The following is an 18,712-nucleotide window of genomic DNA, read 5'->3' on the forward strand; positions in this document are numbered from 1 at the left end:
AAGCATTATTACTCTTATATGAAAAGTTTGGATGGTTCTTCCAATTTGGGTTATAGGTATTCGAATAGGGGCTTCCTTGAGCATAGTTTACTTGCTCTGTTTGGATTCCAGTCAAGAGTTGACATTCCGCAGGAGTGTGGCCTTGGATTCCACAGACCTCGCAATTCTGAGTTATAGCAACCACGGCGGTTGGTGGTGATACGTTTAAACTTTCAATTTTCTGGACCAAAGCATCCACTTTTGCATTAACGTGATCAAGGTTACTTATCTCGTACATGCCAGTTTTCGGTTGAGGTTTTTCCACTGTTGTTCGTTCGGTTCCCCACTGATAGTGGTTTTGGGCCATGCTCTCGATAAGCTGGTAAGCATCAGCATAAGGTTTGTTCATTAGTGCACCACCTGCAGCGGCGTCTATTGTTAACCTTGTATTGTATAAGAGACCATTATAAAATGTGTGAATTACTAACCAGTCTTCCAGACCATGGTGTGGGCAAAGTCTCATCATGTCTTTGTATCTTTCCCATGCTTCGAAAAGAGACTCGTTGTCTTTCTGTTTAAATCCGTTTATCTGGGCTCTTAACATAGCTGTTTTGCTTGGCGGAAAATATCGGGCAAGAAAAACTTTCTTCAACTCGTTCCATGTGGTGACTGAGTTGGAAGGGAGAGATTGAAGCCATCTTCTAGCGCTATCTCTTAATGAGAAAGGAAAAAGACGAAGTCGAATTGCCTCTGAAGTGACACCATTAGCTTTAACAGTATCAGCATATTGAACAAATACGGATAAATGAAGGTTTGGATCTTCGGTAAGATTTCCAGAGAGATGGTTCTGTTGCACAGCCTGCAACAGCGAAGGTTTAAGTTCAAAGTTGTTTGCTTCGATTGCGGGCGGAGCAATACTTGAATGCGGTTCATCTTGCGATGGAGCGGCGTAATCTCTAAGAGCACGAGCTGGTTCTGCCATCTCGGTTAAAGAAGGAAAAATGTTTTTGATATCAGGAAGGTTTATAGGAGGGAGATTGTTTTCGGCACGATATTCCCGAATTCGTCGTAAGACTCGGAGATATAGTTCGATATCGTTGATTCGTAAATAGAGCGGTTCGCCTTGAGAGCGAGTGCGTGGCATACAAATCAACGAAGGAAAGAATAGAAGGAAAAAAGAAACCTTAGTCTCTACAGCGTAACGGAAGAGTTACGATATCGATTAAATAAAAGATCCCCGGCAACGGCGCCAAAAACTTGATCGCTCGACTGTGTGAGTCGAGAATGGGATACAAACTGCAAGTGCACAGTTCTATCGCGTAGTTTTAAAAGATATCGATCCCACAGGGACTTATGAATCGATATACCGTTATCTAAAGTCACTACGTAAATCTAAGGTGAAAATGTTTGATTGTTTGGGGAAAAACTAAGAGCTAAACTAATATCTAGGTTGAATATCAATAAAACGGATATCGGTATGTAGTTCGTCAAAACTAGGGAATCAATTCCTTGTCGGTCACTCGGTTTTAAAATAAATCGTTTCGATTAACTTTATTGGTTAAAGGTTTTATCTCAAACTCTCGCTCTGTTGAAGAAACCATGATCTTATATTAATGTAGCTGTCACTTATAATTAAGTCAAAAATCATATTTTGAAAACAATAAAGTTGCAGAAACTCCTTTTAAGAAAATACTGACCGTTTTAAACACCCTTATCTCAAACTCTCGCTCTGTTGACTTAGGTTATACAATTAAATCTAAATGCTTAACTCTCGTCCTCACATTCAATCTTTAAAAATACTTTTTGGAAAAAGGTCAGAATTTAATTAATTCTAAAACTTGCTCTCGCCCTGAGATAGACTTAATGACTAACTTACACTGTCCAGTTAAAACCTCAAACTCTCGCTCTGTTGGTTTCAACTTCTTTATGTCTTTTACTTTTGTAAAAAATCTTGTTGTTAAACCTGTAGGTTAAGACCATAAAAAGATTGATTCTAATTTTAAGTTTGAATAGACCGACTTAGTCTTGACCCCTTATTCTGCTTACTTTACATACCGATACCTAGGCAAATTAGCCAGACATGCTAAATAAATAAGAATTTATATCATGCATAAACAGACTCATTCCAGGCATGCAATGTAAATAAACAATAGAATAAAACATTAAAAATTAAATAACGATTAAAGAACCTGAATGCGTAATACAATGGTCTTGAACACTCCTCCACAAGCCGGTAGGATTTGTTCTTGGATTCTTCAATTAAACAGTAAAATAAATCAAGGAAATAAAACTGGAATATAACGTAAGGTTAAATCCGGTATAAAGTTGCACAGTAGTTTCCGGTGTAGAAACTACTACGCGAAAAATATCTAAAAGCTAAGAACGGGGGAAAATAAATTGCAAGGGAAAAAGAAAATAAAGCTTGCAAAATAAAATAAATAAAGTGAACGATGCTGGAAAGGAAGAAAAATAGGCAAAGGCGTGAAAGGAAAATTTGGCAGAGCTTTCGCAAAACTGAGCGTGCAAAAACCTGTGTTCTTTTGGTTTGTGAGATGGCTATTTATAATAGCCTTGGTAACTGCATTCCGTTTCTCCCATTCTTCAGCGTGGCTATATCCACGGCGTGCATATAGGAGACCAACTCCTTAACGTTATTCTTCAAGTCTTTCTGAGGGCGATACTTGCGCCAAAAAGGTAGTGGAGTTGTGTGACGCTCGTCACGCTATGTGTGACGTCCGTCACAAGTCTGTTTTGCGTGACGCTCGTCACGCACCCTGTGACGTCCGTCACAGGCACAGCGTTGATGACTTGTGCGCTTTGGGCTGGGCTTTGGCATTTGGTCATTTGTTTCCTTTTTATTGCTTTTTACACCTCTTTTTTTCCCTTTTTCACTTTTGCTTCAAAATGGGTACCTGATGTAAAATAGAAAAGAAATACTGCATAATATCTGATAAAATGGGATAAATTAAAGTAAATGATAATATAATCTAATTAAATTAAGTCTTAAAATGTGATATAATTTCGTGTTATCACAAGCATCAGCTAACCTCAAGCCGTGGTTACCGTTTGAGAGTTGGTTTCGCCGGGTGGTGGAGATGTTACTCCGAGGAGTTCAGCATCGTGACGTTGGGTCAATGGTATTCCCCAGTAGTGCAATACTGAAGGAAGAATTTCTGTCGTGCAAGATGGAAGTTGGAAGATGTTACTCTGAGGGTTTAGCATCATGACGTTAAAGCAACAATATCCCCCAGTAGTGCGATATTGGAGGAAGAATTTCTGTCGTGTGAGATGGAAGTTGGAAGGTGTTACTCTGAGGAGTTCAGCATCGTGATTTTGGATCAACAACATTCCCCAGTTAGTCCCCGACAAGCGTCTGCCTGGTTTTGACATATGTAGATGTCATCCCTACGATACCAGTAAGTGTCGTGTCGATCCCCGTAATGTCCCTTTTCTTGGGTGTCAGTAAACATCATTGTTCGGTGTCAGTAAACATCATTGTTCGATGTCAGTAAACATCATTGTTCGATGTCAGTAAACATCATTGTTCGATGTCAGTAAACATCATTGTTTGATGTCAGTAAACGTCATTGTTTGATGTCAGTAAACGTCGGGTTCCTTCCCAGTCATCAGTAAATGTCTGGTCGAATATTCCTTCTTGGGTGTCAGTAAACATCATTGTTCGATGTCAGTAAACATCATTGTTCGATGTCAGTAAACATCATTGTTCGATGTCAGTAAACATCATTGTTTGATGTCAGTAAACGTCATTGTTTGATGTCAGTAAACGTCGAGTTCCTTCCCAGTCATCAGTAAATGTCTGGTCGAATATTCCTTCTTGGGTGTCAGTAAACATCATTGTTCGATGTCAGTAAACATCAATGTTCAATGTCAGTAAACATCATTGTTCGATGTCAGTAAACATCATTGTTTGATGTCAGTAAACATCATTGTTCGATGTCAGTAAACGTCGAGTTCCTTCCTAGTCATCAGTAAATGTCTGGTCGAGTATTTTTCCTTTGGTGTCAGTAAACATCATTGTTCGATGTCAGTAAACGTCGAGTTCCTTCCCAGTCATCAGTAAATGTCTGGTCGAGTATCTTTTCTTTCGTGTCAGTAAACATCATTGTTCGATGTCAGTAGACGTCGAGTTCCTTCCCAGTCATTGGTAAATGTCTGGTCGAATACTCTCTGATATGTCGCCATCAGAGTGGTGGTTGGTGTTATTTCCGACATGGCCAACGGAATTATCACAAGAAAATGGAGAATGAGGTTCATGATTTGGCAAACAAGAGTAGTATGAAGTTGTCGGGGTTCAAATGTGGTGATCCGGGATCATCCGCGCGAAAGAAAATATTTGTTCGGGGTTCAAGAAAAGCAAAAAAAAATCAATCAGAAAGTTTCGGGGTTCAAGAAAAGAAAAAATATAATAATCCCCAACGGAGCGCAAATTGTTCGTCTGTTCTTGGTATTCAATAACTCTTCACCCTGATCATCTGAAAGCCGAGGCTGTTCATATCGACAGGTTCACAGTGGATTGAATAGGGGCAGCTGTAACACCTCAAAATTTGCCCTCCTCTCTTGGGACTAGCTTAGCATATTGCATTTCATTTTTGTAGGACATTAAGCATTTGCATTATTGCATATCATGTGAAAATAAACAAGTCATCCTCCTAAGTCTTTCTCAGAAGATAGAGAGGTTAAGAGGTTTAAGCCTGAGGGTCTCCATAAATTGATCACCAACCATCTGAGGGTTTGGGCTTCAATTAGGGTTTTCTTGGTTCTTCAAGGAGGTTGAGCATTATCTTGATTACAAGGGTACATCATCATCATCATGGTTATGTCATCCTCAAAGGTTTCAGAATTCATGATCAAGTTCCTTGGGATTAGGGTTTTGACCTCTGGTCAACCCTAATCAGTTGCATTCTTTCAGTCAGGGATCTTTAAGGAGATGAGGTATTTGGTGATGGTGTGGATCACATGATCATTTTGAAGAGCTTATTAGAGCTAGGGGTTCATTTTAGAGCCAATTCCTCAAGTGGTTGAGGCTCAAGCTGATCAGAGCACTTCTAAGTCATCTGTCAACCAAAAAGTCAACAGAAAGTCAACTGAGGGCTAGGAGGTGGAGAAATGAGTTTCAACATCTCATTCATGTTCAAGAGAGACTTATTCATCATGTCAAATGTATATCTTGAAGAACTTGAGGTCAGATCAAAAGTTTCCAAAAATGGAAAGTGACCTATAATTGAAAGTTTCCAAAAATGGAAAGATTTTGGTTCAAATTCAACTTGATTTTACATCATCAAAGAAGCTTCAATTGAATTTTTGTTGAACATGAAAGTTGAATATATTTTTCTCCCATTTCGAAAAAGTCCAAGATCATGAATTTATGATGAATGGTTGAGAAGATATGAGCAAATGATCATGAAGTATGCATGGAACTTCAAAGTGTCATAACTTTTGATTCAAAACTCCAAATGAAGCCACTCTTTTTGAAAAATTCTTGTCTTGACCTATGATTTTCAAATCCAATCTTGCATTGCATGAAATTTAATCATATGCTCATGTGCTAATTCAAGTGAATTTTGGAGGGAAATTGAGGAATTTAAAATTGGTGCATCATATGAACAAAACACCATTTCCATTGTGTTCATTAGGTGATTTTGAGTGAAATTGGATGCTTGCATGTTACTATTCACGTCCAAATTAGGCCATGCACCACACTTTTCCAAATTTGCAAAACACCTCTCATTTTCACTAATCCTAATTAACTCATACCTAATACTAATTTGGATGTGATTAGTAGAGTATATATAAACCAAATCATAACAGAATTGTTCATAATCACAAATTCTAGATCTAGAAATTTTTTTTCCTCCAAATTTTTCTCTCATTGGAATTCAAATTTTCTCCACACAACCACACATTTTTTTGATAGATCCATCATCCTCATGACATTTGGAGCATGATTCATCCATTTTTTGTGGAATTTGAGAAAGGTTTGAAGCATGTCAAGCATATGAACACATCAATGGCAAGTGCAAATTAACCAAGATCTAGGTCGTGGCAAGCATCCATTTCTACATCAAGCTTCATAACAAGAGTGGAGAAGGAGATTTGGAGGCTTAGGAAGCTTGAACACACTGTTTTCATCCACTGCTCTTCAAGAGGTCAAAAATTCAAATCTCATAAATCTTGATTTTATGTACATAGACTTGTAGAGCTTTCATCACTGAGAATTCTGATATAAATTTCATGAAATTTGGATGAAAAATGAAGAAGTTATGTTGAATTAAAGTTTAGATCTAGAAACTTATTTCCTTCGATCCAGAAAATAGATGATGAATTAGGCTTAGCTTTTATGATATTTGGAATGTACTCATCAAGACCTTTCCAACGGTATATAGTTTGTAAAATTCTGAAGAAAAAAAAAACCGTGTACTGTTCACCACCGTCTTCATGAAGAAGACGGTGGTTTCCGCCGCTAGCGTCCACTAGTCGCCGTCGCTGGTCCGTCGCTAGTTTTTGACTAGGGCTTTGAACGAAACGACGTAGTTTTGGCCAGCGAAGTTCCCCTCGCTTCGATTCCGGCTGGGAGCATTTTCCATTTTATTCAATTCTTTTCATTATTTAATGTTCTTTTTCAATTTTTATTTCATTTTTTTCATGAGCTTCAAAAAATCATAACTAATTGTAGAATGATCCAAATAATTTCAGGTTTTTTGCTACTTGATCCTTGAAATGTCTAGAATTTTATGATGTTAATTTCTGGAATTGTGCCTGGCTGGATTTTGAATTGTGTTAGACTATGTAAACATGTATGCTTTTGTGACCTTGCCTCATTCATCCTATCATAAAATGCTCTATAATGCTCCAAATGCCATGAAATTTTGCATGATGATTCTTGACATGTTGATGGATGTTTTAGGCTTGGTTTTATATTTTTCTCATTTGCCATTTCTGTTTTATGTACATGTTAACATGGTGTGACAATGTGTGTCACACAATTGGATGTCCTATTTGATCATTTTCATTTCCATATCAATTGATCTCTTATATTTACAATTTTTGGTATGCTAATTGTGTTTGATGTGTTGAATGCTCATGAAAAAGTCCAGAATTGTTTGAGCCATTTCTGATTTAATGTGTATTTTCTCATCTTATATGTCCAATTGATGATCATGTTGTGTGCATTGCCTTCTCTTGGTTGAATGATGACCTTGCTTGATGATTTTGATTTGGTCCTTTTTAGGACATGTTCATGATTGATTAAACATGATTCATGTTGAATTTTAGATTCTGTTTTGAATTTTTTCTTCACTTTTGACCCTAGGCTTTGCCCTAGGGGTTTGTACTCACATTTGAGTTGTGAATTTCAGGTTCAAGTATGCATCTCCATGATTGATGTTGCTTCTTCATTTGAGTTTGGCCATTTGTTATTGTTTGCTAACATTTGTTTGTTTTGTAGGCTTTGGTGATAATTCACTTGAGTGTTTGCCTTATGGCTTACTCATTGTGTATATTGGACTTGTCTGTCTGTTGAGATCTATTGACTGTTGTCTGTTTGTCTGAATGTAAATATTATCTGTTTTAGCTTTTCTTACAGGTACTTTAGTCGCTTTAACTCATTATTTGAGTTGCTTTTCTTTGCTTGTGGTTGGCATACCACTTAGGTAACTTCCTTAACTTCATGTAGTCTGGAAGACCTGTCATGTTATTTTGGCAGGCACCTGTCTGAAGCCCTCCTTAAGAGGCCGTGTTTTTGCTTGTTTACCTTTGTGCCTTGTACATAAAGACCTCCTAAGTGAAGAGGCATTGGCAGATAAAAGGGATGTGTAATCCATCCTCTGCTACTCAGTTGTGTCATTCATCTTGCTCACACCCTATGTTGATGCACTTTGAATAAGAACCCAAAATCTTGTTGTGTCAGGTCATGCGGAATAGAGTCCCACATTCTGGACTCCCACACATTCTTTGATTCAAGCTCACCCAGGCCTGGGTTAAGAGCTATGAGGCATAACCCTCATCTCCATTTCATTTGCTCACCCTAACTTTCAATGTTAGAGGTTAAGAGCCTGACCACCCATTCCAGTATTTGGCTTGTTTGTCAAGGTCGATATGACCCCTTGACTAAAGCCCAACCTTGCTTGAGCCCCCTTGGTTGTGTATAGTGTGTGCTATTTGCTTTTGATGTTTATCTATTTTGCTTCTCATCTCCTTTCTGTAGGGGTCGTATGATCAACTTTCGAGGAAGTTGAACGTACGTAGAGATAGACTTGAGTTGACTCGCTGCCTGTGTGAGTCAAACTCTTGTTACAAACCTCAACCTAGGACTATTGTGGATTACATGATAACTAGTAGGCTCGAGTCAGTCTCCCTTTTAGTTTGTCATTTCCCAGTCTCTGGTTAGGATAGAAATTTCTCCCCTGTTTAGGGGAACTACGTCGCCCTGATCCTCATACCAGATGAGGTACGTAGCCAGGAGATCGTGCGAGATCTCTCCGGGCACCCTTTTCCTTTTTTGCATGTGTTGTTTGACAGTTATTAGGCTCGAGTTCCTGACTCCCTTTTAGCTTGTCTGTTTGTTACCCTCTTGTTTGTGTGGAGTCTGACGTAAGTCCAGCGATTGGCAGTCGGTTTCCCGTTTGGGTGTTTGTTTGTGTGGAGTCTGACGTAAGTCCAGCGATTGGCAGTCGGTTTCCTTGTTTGTGTTTGTGTGCTTGGAGTCTGATGTAAGTCCAGCGATTGGCATTCGGTTTCCTTGTTTGTGTTTTTTGTTCGGAGTCGGACGTAAGACCAGCCATTGACAGTCGGTTTCCATTTGTGAGTTTCTTTTGACGTCTCAGCGTCTTTGCGTGTGTTTTGTTTCGGCGTGCGTTAGCCGAACTACGGTAGCTCTGATTCTCATTCCAGATGAGATACGTAGGCATAGGATGCAATATCCTAGCGAGCCCTTTTTCCATTTCCCCGAACTACGTCGACTCTGATGTTTGTTTCTGATAAACTACGTAGGCCCAGGATGCGACATCTTGCCGAGTCACCTTCCTCCATCTTCCTTCGCCTGTGTGCTTATTCCAGTGTGTGTGCATTTTTTGAGCAGTTATTTAGCAACCTTTTTCTATTCTTTTGAGCGTGGATCCCGTCGAGTACGACGGACGTGAGGGGTGCTAATACCTTCCCCTTGCGTAACCGACTCCCGATCCTTGCAATCTCCGGTCGTAAGACCATTTCCTTTCCAGGTTTACTTCGAGCGTTTCCTTTCCCTTCTTTGGGATAAATAACGCACGGTGGCGGCTCTGTTTGTTTGCTTTTGCCCGCCGGTTGTTTTTCGCAGATGCGACAGACAGCTAAAGACATGTCGTGGAAGCTAAGGGATACAATGGAAGAATTAAATGAAGATAACACTCATCATGATGTGATCATCTTCATCCTGCTTTGTAGAGATTTGTTAAGAAGATTAAAGAAAGAGTCGGAAGAGCTTCAAGCTAGGAAGCCTGCAATTTGATTTTCGTTTTTATGTATTCTGTTTATTTGGGATGTATTTGACTTTGGGTCTTTAGGCCTTTATATTATGTATTTGAATGAATGAGATTTAAGTTGCTTCAGTATTATCTTGTTTTGATATTTCTTACTTCTCTGAATTATTAAACAACTAATGAATTCGAACGATTCCCTGAAAATAAAATATGCATATGATTTGCATCTCCATATACATCACTCACCAGAAAATTCAAAAATTACACTATCTTCTACCCTTTGTCCAGTAACGCTGACTAATCAACACCGATACGAGATGTGCAACAACTACATGATAACATTAGAACAAGGTAAGGCCAATCAGGTCATCATGAGGACAAACATCAATACCATTCAGGAGAAGATGGACCAGCTACTTGAGACTATGCTGGGAATTTCTCAAAGAGAAAGAGCTACTGAAATGGAGGCTGGTGCCAAGAGAATTGCAACTCATGCAGGCACCTCAGGCTTGGTCAATCAAGATGATACTTTTTCTCATGCTAAGGAAGTTCATGTCCATATACCAGTAGGGAACAAAGGCCACATAGAGCTTTCAGATGCATCTGCTCAACATGGATCCGAAGTAGCAGAAGATGACCAGTACGATGCTTTTTACATACCGGATCCACCAAAGCCCAAAGTTCTCATGGATCCTGATATAGAAAGACTCTGCGATTTGGAGAAGAAAGTGAAGGTCATAGAGGGTAAAAATATCTCCGGCTCAGCGGCCATGAACATGTGATTGGTTACGAATTTGGTTATCCCGACTAAATTCAAAACCCCTGATTTTGCAAAATACAAAGGCCAGACCTGCCCAAGAAGCCATTTGGTGATGTACTTTAGGAATATGGATGCACATACTGAAAATGATAAGCTACATATACATTTTTTTCAAGACAACTTAAGTGGTGCATCTCTAAGGTGGTACATGAGCTTGGAACAAGGACGAATTCGGAGTTGGGAAGACTTGGCTGACGCTTTCCTCCGCCAATACAAATACAATCTTGATATAGCACTTGACCATATGCAGTTACAAGGCATGGAAATGAACGATAAATAGTCATTCAAAGAATACGCTCAATGATGGAGGGAGTTGGCCGCTCAAGTGGAGCCTCCATTATCCGAGAAAGAAATGATGGGAATATTTGTGGACACGCTGAAAGATCCTTTCTTTGAAAAATTAGTGAGCAGCGTGACATCAGATTTTGCTCACTTAGTAACCATTGGGGATCGAATTGAGAAGGGCCTAAAGGATGGTTAAATTCAAGGCACAGTTGGAGCATCCAACGCACAAAATAAGTACTCTAGAGGTTTCCAGAAGAAAAAATAGGGTGATACAAATGCCATCTCAAGGGGGTATAAGGGTAAAAAAGTAAAACAACAACAACATGCTTATCAGTAACAACCTCCACAAAAGCGACAACAGCAAAACGCCCCTCCACAACGGCAGTTCAAACCAAGACCACCACGAAGGCAGCTCGATCTTTTTCCTGTACCTTATAACCATATATTTCCGTACTTGCAGAAGGAAGGACCATTAACTTTGAGAGAGTTTAGGCCAGCCACTTTTCCTTATCCTCCCGGATACGATGCTAATGCCCATTGTAAATTTCACATGGGTGCGCCAGACCATACTTTGGAACACTGCTACGCCTTCCAAAATTGTGTACAAGATTTGGTTGAGGCTAAAGCTGTTACTTTTACCCCAAGAGGTCCAAATGTCAGGACTAACCCCATGCCTACACATGGAGGGGCATCAGTTAGTGTCATAGAAGAATTCAATGGGTAAAGATTGGTCAGGAAGGTGGAAGAAATTCAAACTCTTATCACTATGATATGGGTATAATTGTTGAAGAGTGGTTTAATATCAGTAGACCTTGTTGACGAAGATAACATTGAAGAGTTGAATGGTTTCATTCAAAAAATGCTTGATCAAGGTACAATGCAAATTGAGCGTCGTATCGAAGAAAAAGAGGAGGCAGCAATTGACATTCCTTATAATGTGATCAATGTGCAAATCCTCATCACCCCACTGGTGATAGAGTTTCCAACACCATTTGCCTACGAAGATAAGAAAGTTGTGCCATGGATATATCAGCCCAGAGCTTTTAAGAGGGGCGGTGCCACCATGGACGGCTGCCTGCCACCTTCTTCTCCGGCAGGTAGGTCGGAGAGCGAGGGAGGAAGTTGTAAAGCATTCTCCGCGCTTCATTTGAAGAGAGAGAGAGGTTTTGGAAAATGACTTCAGTCTCTCCCTCTCCCTTTGGTTTAGTGCATCCTTTGGGTTGTTGGCTGGATACGGTGGTGACAAGTCTCTCCACCGTGGACACTTGTCACCGGCCTGGTGAGTCCCTTGTCCCCTTATCACGTGCGTGTTTCCCTACTCCTTTATCATACACCCTTCAATCTGGCCCTTTGATCTAAGTCAAATGTGGGAAGTCAAAGATTAGACGCACCCAATTCTTTGCCGAAGTCAATCATTGTTGACTCATTTCCTTGGGGAACCGTGGAGACCTAGGCCCTTATCCTCTTTGGGCCTTGGTTTATTCTGTTTACACCCCCACCTTTTTAGCATATTCTGGCCCATTTACTCTTTTATTATTTTATTTTGTTTTCTATTTCATATTTCCTTGTTTCTCATATTGTTAATTAATTAATTAAATTATGGTTAAATAAATCTAATTCAATTAAATTAGTATTTTGATTAATATTCATAACCTTATTTTATTTAGTTAATATTTTAATTTAACCTCGTTAAACATTTTATTTAATCATTTAGTCATTTATTTTCGTAAGATTGACTTAGACTTGCCATTTTGCATTTCTTTAATCATTTAGTTTGCGCAATTCTTATTTCAACTAAACCATGCGTTATATTTTATTAATGGAATCTAATTGTTAATTACCTCAAAAATTTACCTAAACCATGTTAAACCATTAAAAATCACATAATTCTCGATCCAATGACGAGTCCATTTTCAAATACCTCTCTAAGTCGATCGCTTTTAGCATCACCAGTAACCTCACATAACTTACTCTTAGGATTTATTACAATGAGACCTATTCAATTTTTAATTAATCGATTAGATGCTTGATTCACTAAACATCCACCTTTAATTTATTCGCAAACACAAATTTAAAACCTCGACCCAACATCGAGTATTTTTGTTTAAATTAATTAAAATACCTAATCACAATTAAGAACCTTTCCATTTTAAATGAAAAGGGAGATGGTTTTGAGCCTTCAACTCCTCTCCTCGATTGTTTGAATACGATTCCCTTACTCGGTTAGTCAAACAATTGTCATTTCACTATAAAACTTATAACCCAATTAAATCAAACCTATTTTTCGTAATAATCTAAACAAAGAGGGATATGGTCTAGAGCCTTAGATTCCTCTCCTCAAATGCTTGGATATGAGTTGCCTTACATAGTCAATCAGGCATTTGTCGTTTATCTAAAGATATCAACCATACATAAACCTATTTTCATAATCAATCAGATGAAAAAGAAAGTGGTCTAGAGCCTTCTATTCCCTTTCCTGAATATTTGGATACGAGTTACCTTACTCGAATATCTAAGTATTCATCATCCATTCAAAATACCTTAACTATTATCAAACCCTTTTATAACTAAGAATGAAAAGGGAGGTGGTTTTGAGCTTCCAACTCATCTCCTCAATTATTTGAATACGAGTTGCCTTACTCGACTATCCGAGTAATTGTCATCCATTTAAAATATCTTAACCATTATCAAATCTTTTTATAATTAAGGATGAAAAGGGAGATGATTTAGAGCCTTCGATTCCTCTCCTCGGTTATTTGGATACGAGTTTCCGTACTCGACTATATGACTAATTGCCATCCAAACAAAACATTCATTATGTTAAATTCAACTTATCACCCCCGTGTGATCAAAAATATTTTCAGAAAGAACATTGTTTAATCCTACTAACGCGCATAACAAATTAGTGCTTAAGCCTCTGCCGAGAGTAGATAAGCCAATGTTTGGCCTTTAGAATGCGATCTAAATAATTGTTCATTAAAAAACACCAAAAAATCATAGTTCCCCGAACTACGAATGCTCTGATTTCCTTATTGCACCATAATGATACGTAGGCACGAGATTGCGAGATCTTGGCGAGCACACTAATAAAAAACCTCCTTTTCCGCCCTTTCTGAGTGTCGCTGCGCGAAAAATACCCGAGTGTAAGAAACGCTCGAAATATAAACAAAACAGAGTCGCCACCGAACTTTATTTATTCCCAAAGAGGGAAAGGGGAAATATCGATAAAACCCACGAAAATAAAAAAGAAATGGTCATCGCAACCAAATCGGGTTCGGGAGTCGGTTATGCAAGGGGAAGGTATTAGCACCCCTCACATCCATCGTACTCGATGGGACCCATTTAGTTAGTTTCGTGTTAGAATGTTAGCGTGATATTGTTTGCAATCTTCTACTTATCGGGTAAGGAAAGAGAAAGAAAGAAAGGAAAGACTTAGGGTTTTTAATATTAATGTGCCTGACAAGATTTCGCAATCCTGCTCCTACGTATCTCCAGGTGCTATGAAGAACTCAAGGCATACGTAGTTCTACCCGAAGAGAACTACTAGATGGATTGCTTTTAAAGAGAGTGATGCTTGGATCATATTTGAGCGATTAAACCTTTACTTGCTGCTCACTCTTGGAGGCTGAAGTCTTTGTTTGTTTCGCATCAAAATAGATGTTGCATACTCTTTTCTGAAAATGTTTTCGGGGTCGCACGAGGGCGGAAAATAAGTTTGATAAGTTTGAGTTGATTTTAAGCGGAGACAGGCATCCAAGCAGGGAGCTCTACTGCAGTACTCGAATGCCCGAAAAGGAAGAGGCCTAAGCCCAATCACTCTCTTTTCATCCAAAAGTTTATTATGAAAATGTGTGGCAAATTAGGTCAAAGTTCATTAACGGAAGACAATTAGTCAGACAGAGAGCTCTACAGCAATGTCCAAATAATCGGGAAAGAGAAGGTCGATACCCAATCAATCTTTTTCTTCTATAAGAGAAATGACCTAATTCTGACTGTATGTTAATATGGAAGACGAATGTTTGAACATTGAGCTCTACAGCAGTATCCTAACATTCGAAACAGAGAAAGTCTAAACTTAATCAGTTTCTTCCATTTTTATTGTGAAAAACTTTTGAAAATAGGGGACGACTTGACGTTGGATCAAGCGTCTGAAGTTGACTTATGAAAATAATTTGGATGTGGCGGGGGTATATTTGACTTTGTAATCAATTTGGATTTGATTTAGGACAAAAGACTCGACGTTGGATTGAGTGTTTGTTTTTGTTCTTTTTCTGAAAAATGTTTATTTTAATCTTTAAATTAATAATTAACTGATACAATAAAGTAAATGAAAGCGGTAAATTTATTACATATTTTGGGAATGGGGGTACAGTTTACTGAATGGGGATACCGTATAATAATTAAAATAGCACAAGATTAAAAGACAATTGTAAAAATAAAAGAATCTCGTTGTAAGAAGGCCCAAGAGAAAGCCAAGGGACTCGAAGCAACAAAAAAATATAAGAAACTAAACTAAAAGAAATTTAGCGTTATGTTAAGCAATCATAAAGTGATTAATGTATGAATCGCCCTATTTGAGGTCGGTTAACAAGATTTATGCATTTGAGCCGTTTCTGAAGTTAAATCGAATTTTAACTCCGAAACTGCAATGCATATGTAAAAAATTGATAGGGATAAATAGATCAAAATTTCTTTTTTTAACAACTTAAAACTAATCAATCTTAATAAATAAATAAATAAAAACAATAATAATAATAATAATAATAATAATAATAGTAATTAGCAATAATAGATAATAAATAATTATTATTAATAATAAAATAAAATAAAAATGACAACAACAATAATAAATAATAATATTAATAATCAATAACAATAATAATAATCAATAATGATATTTAACAATAATAATTAACAAAAATAAATATGAACAAGAATAATGAATAATAATAATAATAAATAACAACAATAAATTTAATTAGTAAATAATAATAATTAATAAATAAATAATAATAGACAATAACTATTAACAATTCTAAATAATAGAAATAATAATAATAATAATAATACATAACAAAAATTAATAATAAACAATAATAACTAATAATAATAACGGATAGAAAGAATAATTACAATAATAATAGTAATAATAGTAACAATTAATAACTTAAAAATAGTAATTAGTAATAATAATTACCCATGATAATAAATAATAATAATAGTTAAAAGAAAAAAAACAATGATAAACATTAACGAAACATATAAATGATAGATAAAAGATAGTAATAATAATATTTAATAATAATAATAACAATAAAATAAAACAATAGAATATAATAATAATAAATATATAAAGAAAAAGGGAGAGTGGGCGGTTCATGCTTATCTTCAACCACTCATTACACTTGTGACACATGCACCCAATTTATTAAATCAAAATAAATAAAAAATAAAATAAATAAATATAAGATGAATCATTAAAATAAAGAAAAAGGAACGATTCATATTTTTTTTTGTCAAAAGTTTTAATAATCATCCAATCTCTATTGGACACATGGGAGAGAGAGTATAATAAAAATGGTAAAACAAATTCCTCACCATCTTCCTCACGACTAGTTTCTTCTGTTTACAGTAATAACAAACACATTTTTTTATTAAAAAAACAAACAAACATATCTCTTCCAATCTCTCATGTTATGCCATGAACATGTAAGATCAATCAAAAACAAAACCTATAATAATTAAAATAGCCGTAAAATTAAAATGAAATAAACCATTTTTTTTTGTGATTTCCGACGAGTTTGAAGTTAACGGGAGGTGGTATAACAACGGTGGACAGAACATATGATGGTGTTGTTGTCGAATGTTGTTGTTGCACGACTGTGTGAAGCAAATGCTGGTGTTCAGTTATCGTCGGAAAAGATAATGCGGTGGTAGTTATATTGTGATTATTTTTATGATGTTATTGAGAGGTTTTTATGTTGTTGATGAACTGAGATGTGAGATGAGGGAATGAGAGAGGAGGTTTGTGTTTTTCTTACTTAAGTGATGAAGAGGAGTAAGATATAAAAGTTGTTTATGTTGAGAGAAGGAGTAATGAGAGAAAAAGTGGAAAAGATGTTGTACTTTATTGTGTATGTGTAGTAGCAGAGATGGGTGATGGATTTGAAAAATTCAGATGAGGGTTAGTGAAAGTTGACATATGCTTTTCTTTCAAAAATCAGTCCCTAACGAAATGGTGTCGTTTGTCCACTAGATTAGAGGAAATATTTTCTAATTTATTTCATTTTCTTTAAATAAGATTTGATTAAAAAAAACTAAAATTGAAAACTTACTAATTAAAATAAAATCAACACATAAAATAAAATAAAATTTTAACAACACAATTAATTCTACTAATTAATTTGGCAAAAATACAAACATAACCAGACAAAAACTGAATAAAAATCAAGCGCAAAAATGCTCAAAAATAAAAATAAAAAAAATGATTGCGCTAAAATGATCAACATGAAATAAATTTATTGGAAACATACAAGTTTTGGTCAAATTTTGAAATAAAAAAATGTCTGGTATAAAGGCTTAGATTGTTTGGAATGCGACCAAAAAAGTAGTCGAAAAAATAAAATGAGTGCGCCAGATTAAACTACGCGGATCGTAGAATAATAAAATTGACATTTGCAAGCTCAGTTTTGAATTTTTTCGCCCGCTAATTCGACATACAGTTGAGAAACGGTGCGACCGGTTTGTCTGTAGATCCGAAAAATTAACCTGGCTGAAATTCCAAGCACTATGCGAAATAAAATGCATGTGGTGACAAGTATAAAATGCAAACATCTAGTGAATGCACTGATCACTGACTGAATAAATACGAACAGACAATTAGACGCAGATGAATCTCCCTTGGACCATTTGCTTCTCATTCTCAAACACAAACAAAACCTATACATATTCAGACGAAGACAACTCCCTTGATTATCACCTTCTGAATCTCTGAAACAAGATGCAATAGAATGAATGATGCACAGAGATCGAGAAATCAAGTCTTTCGACTTCTTAATCAACATATGATGAATGAAGGTTATTAAGATAAGATAAAATGCCAAAACTCCTGACTTTTTATCTAAAATCTTGATAAATTCTTTTTAACTGATGAAATGCATGACAAAATGGATCGATTCATGCTATGTTGATACGAGTGAAAACTCAGGGTAAAATTTAGGGTATGACAGCTGCCCCTTTTAAACATCTTTAAGTAGAGGATATGAAGAACTCTTCTTCAAATCATCATGGTGAAAGATAGTTTAAATACTAAACAGACCCAAATTTTGCCCTCTTATGTAGAAGAATGATATGCTTATGGTTATGACTGAATGCACTCGGATTTAAGAAACACTCTTGATTTCTTAATCAACAGACGATGATGCAAATAAATGCAACGAGATTTAAGAAATACTCTTGATTTCCTAATTGTTGGGTGATATGAATGCAATGAATGTTAATAAGTACTCTTGACTCCTTAAAAATGAACGCAAATGAGTTAAGAAATAGTCTTGATTTCTCAATCATGAGATGACAAATGATATGTATGTTAAGAAGTAATCTTGACTCCTTAGAGATGAACGAATTAAGGAATACTCTCGATCTCTTAATCATCATATGGATGAATGAAAATGCAGATGAATTAAGAAATAATCTTGATTCCTTAATCATGAATGTAAATGAATTGAGAAATACTCTTGATTTCTCAATCATGAGATGACAAATGATATGTATGTTAAAAAGTAATCTTGACTCCTTAGAGATGAACGAATTAAGGAATACTCTCGATCTCTTAATCATCATATGGATGAATGAAAATGCAGATGAATTAAGAAATAATCTTGATTCCTTAATCATGAATGTAAATGAATTGAGAAATACTCTTGATTTCTCAGATGATATGAAGATGAGTTAAGAAATACTCTTGACTCCTTAACCATGAATGTAAATGAATTGAGAAATACTCTTGATTTCTCATATGATATGCAGTTGAGTTAAGAAATACTCTTGATTTCTTAATTATGAATGTAAATGAAATATGTATGAGTTAATAAATACCCTTGATTTCTTAATCATGAATGTAAGTGAATTGAGAAATACTCTTGATTTCTCATAT

General features: G+C 36.4%; 1 pseudogene; it reads left to right on the plus strand.

Moving 5' to 3' along the window:
• The first annotated feature begins 476 nt into the window (after window positions 1-476).
• Window positions 477-576, plus strand: LOC127109332 (uncharacterized; annotated as a pseudogene).
• Window positions 577-18,712: the final 18,136 nt, after the last annotated feature.

The sequence above is a fragment of the Lathyrus oleraceus genome, chromosome 7 (genome assembly GCF_024323335.1).
Source record: "Lathyrus oleraceus cultivar Zhongwan6 chromosome 7, CAAS_Psat_ZW6_1.0, whole genome shotgun sequence".
NCBI classification, from domain to species: Eukaryota; Viridiplantae; Streptophyta; class Magnoliopsida; order Fabales; family Fabaceae; genus Lathyrus; species Lathyrus oleraceus.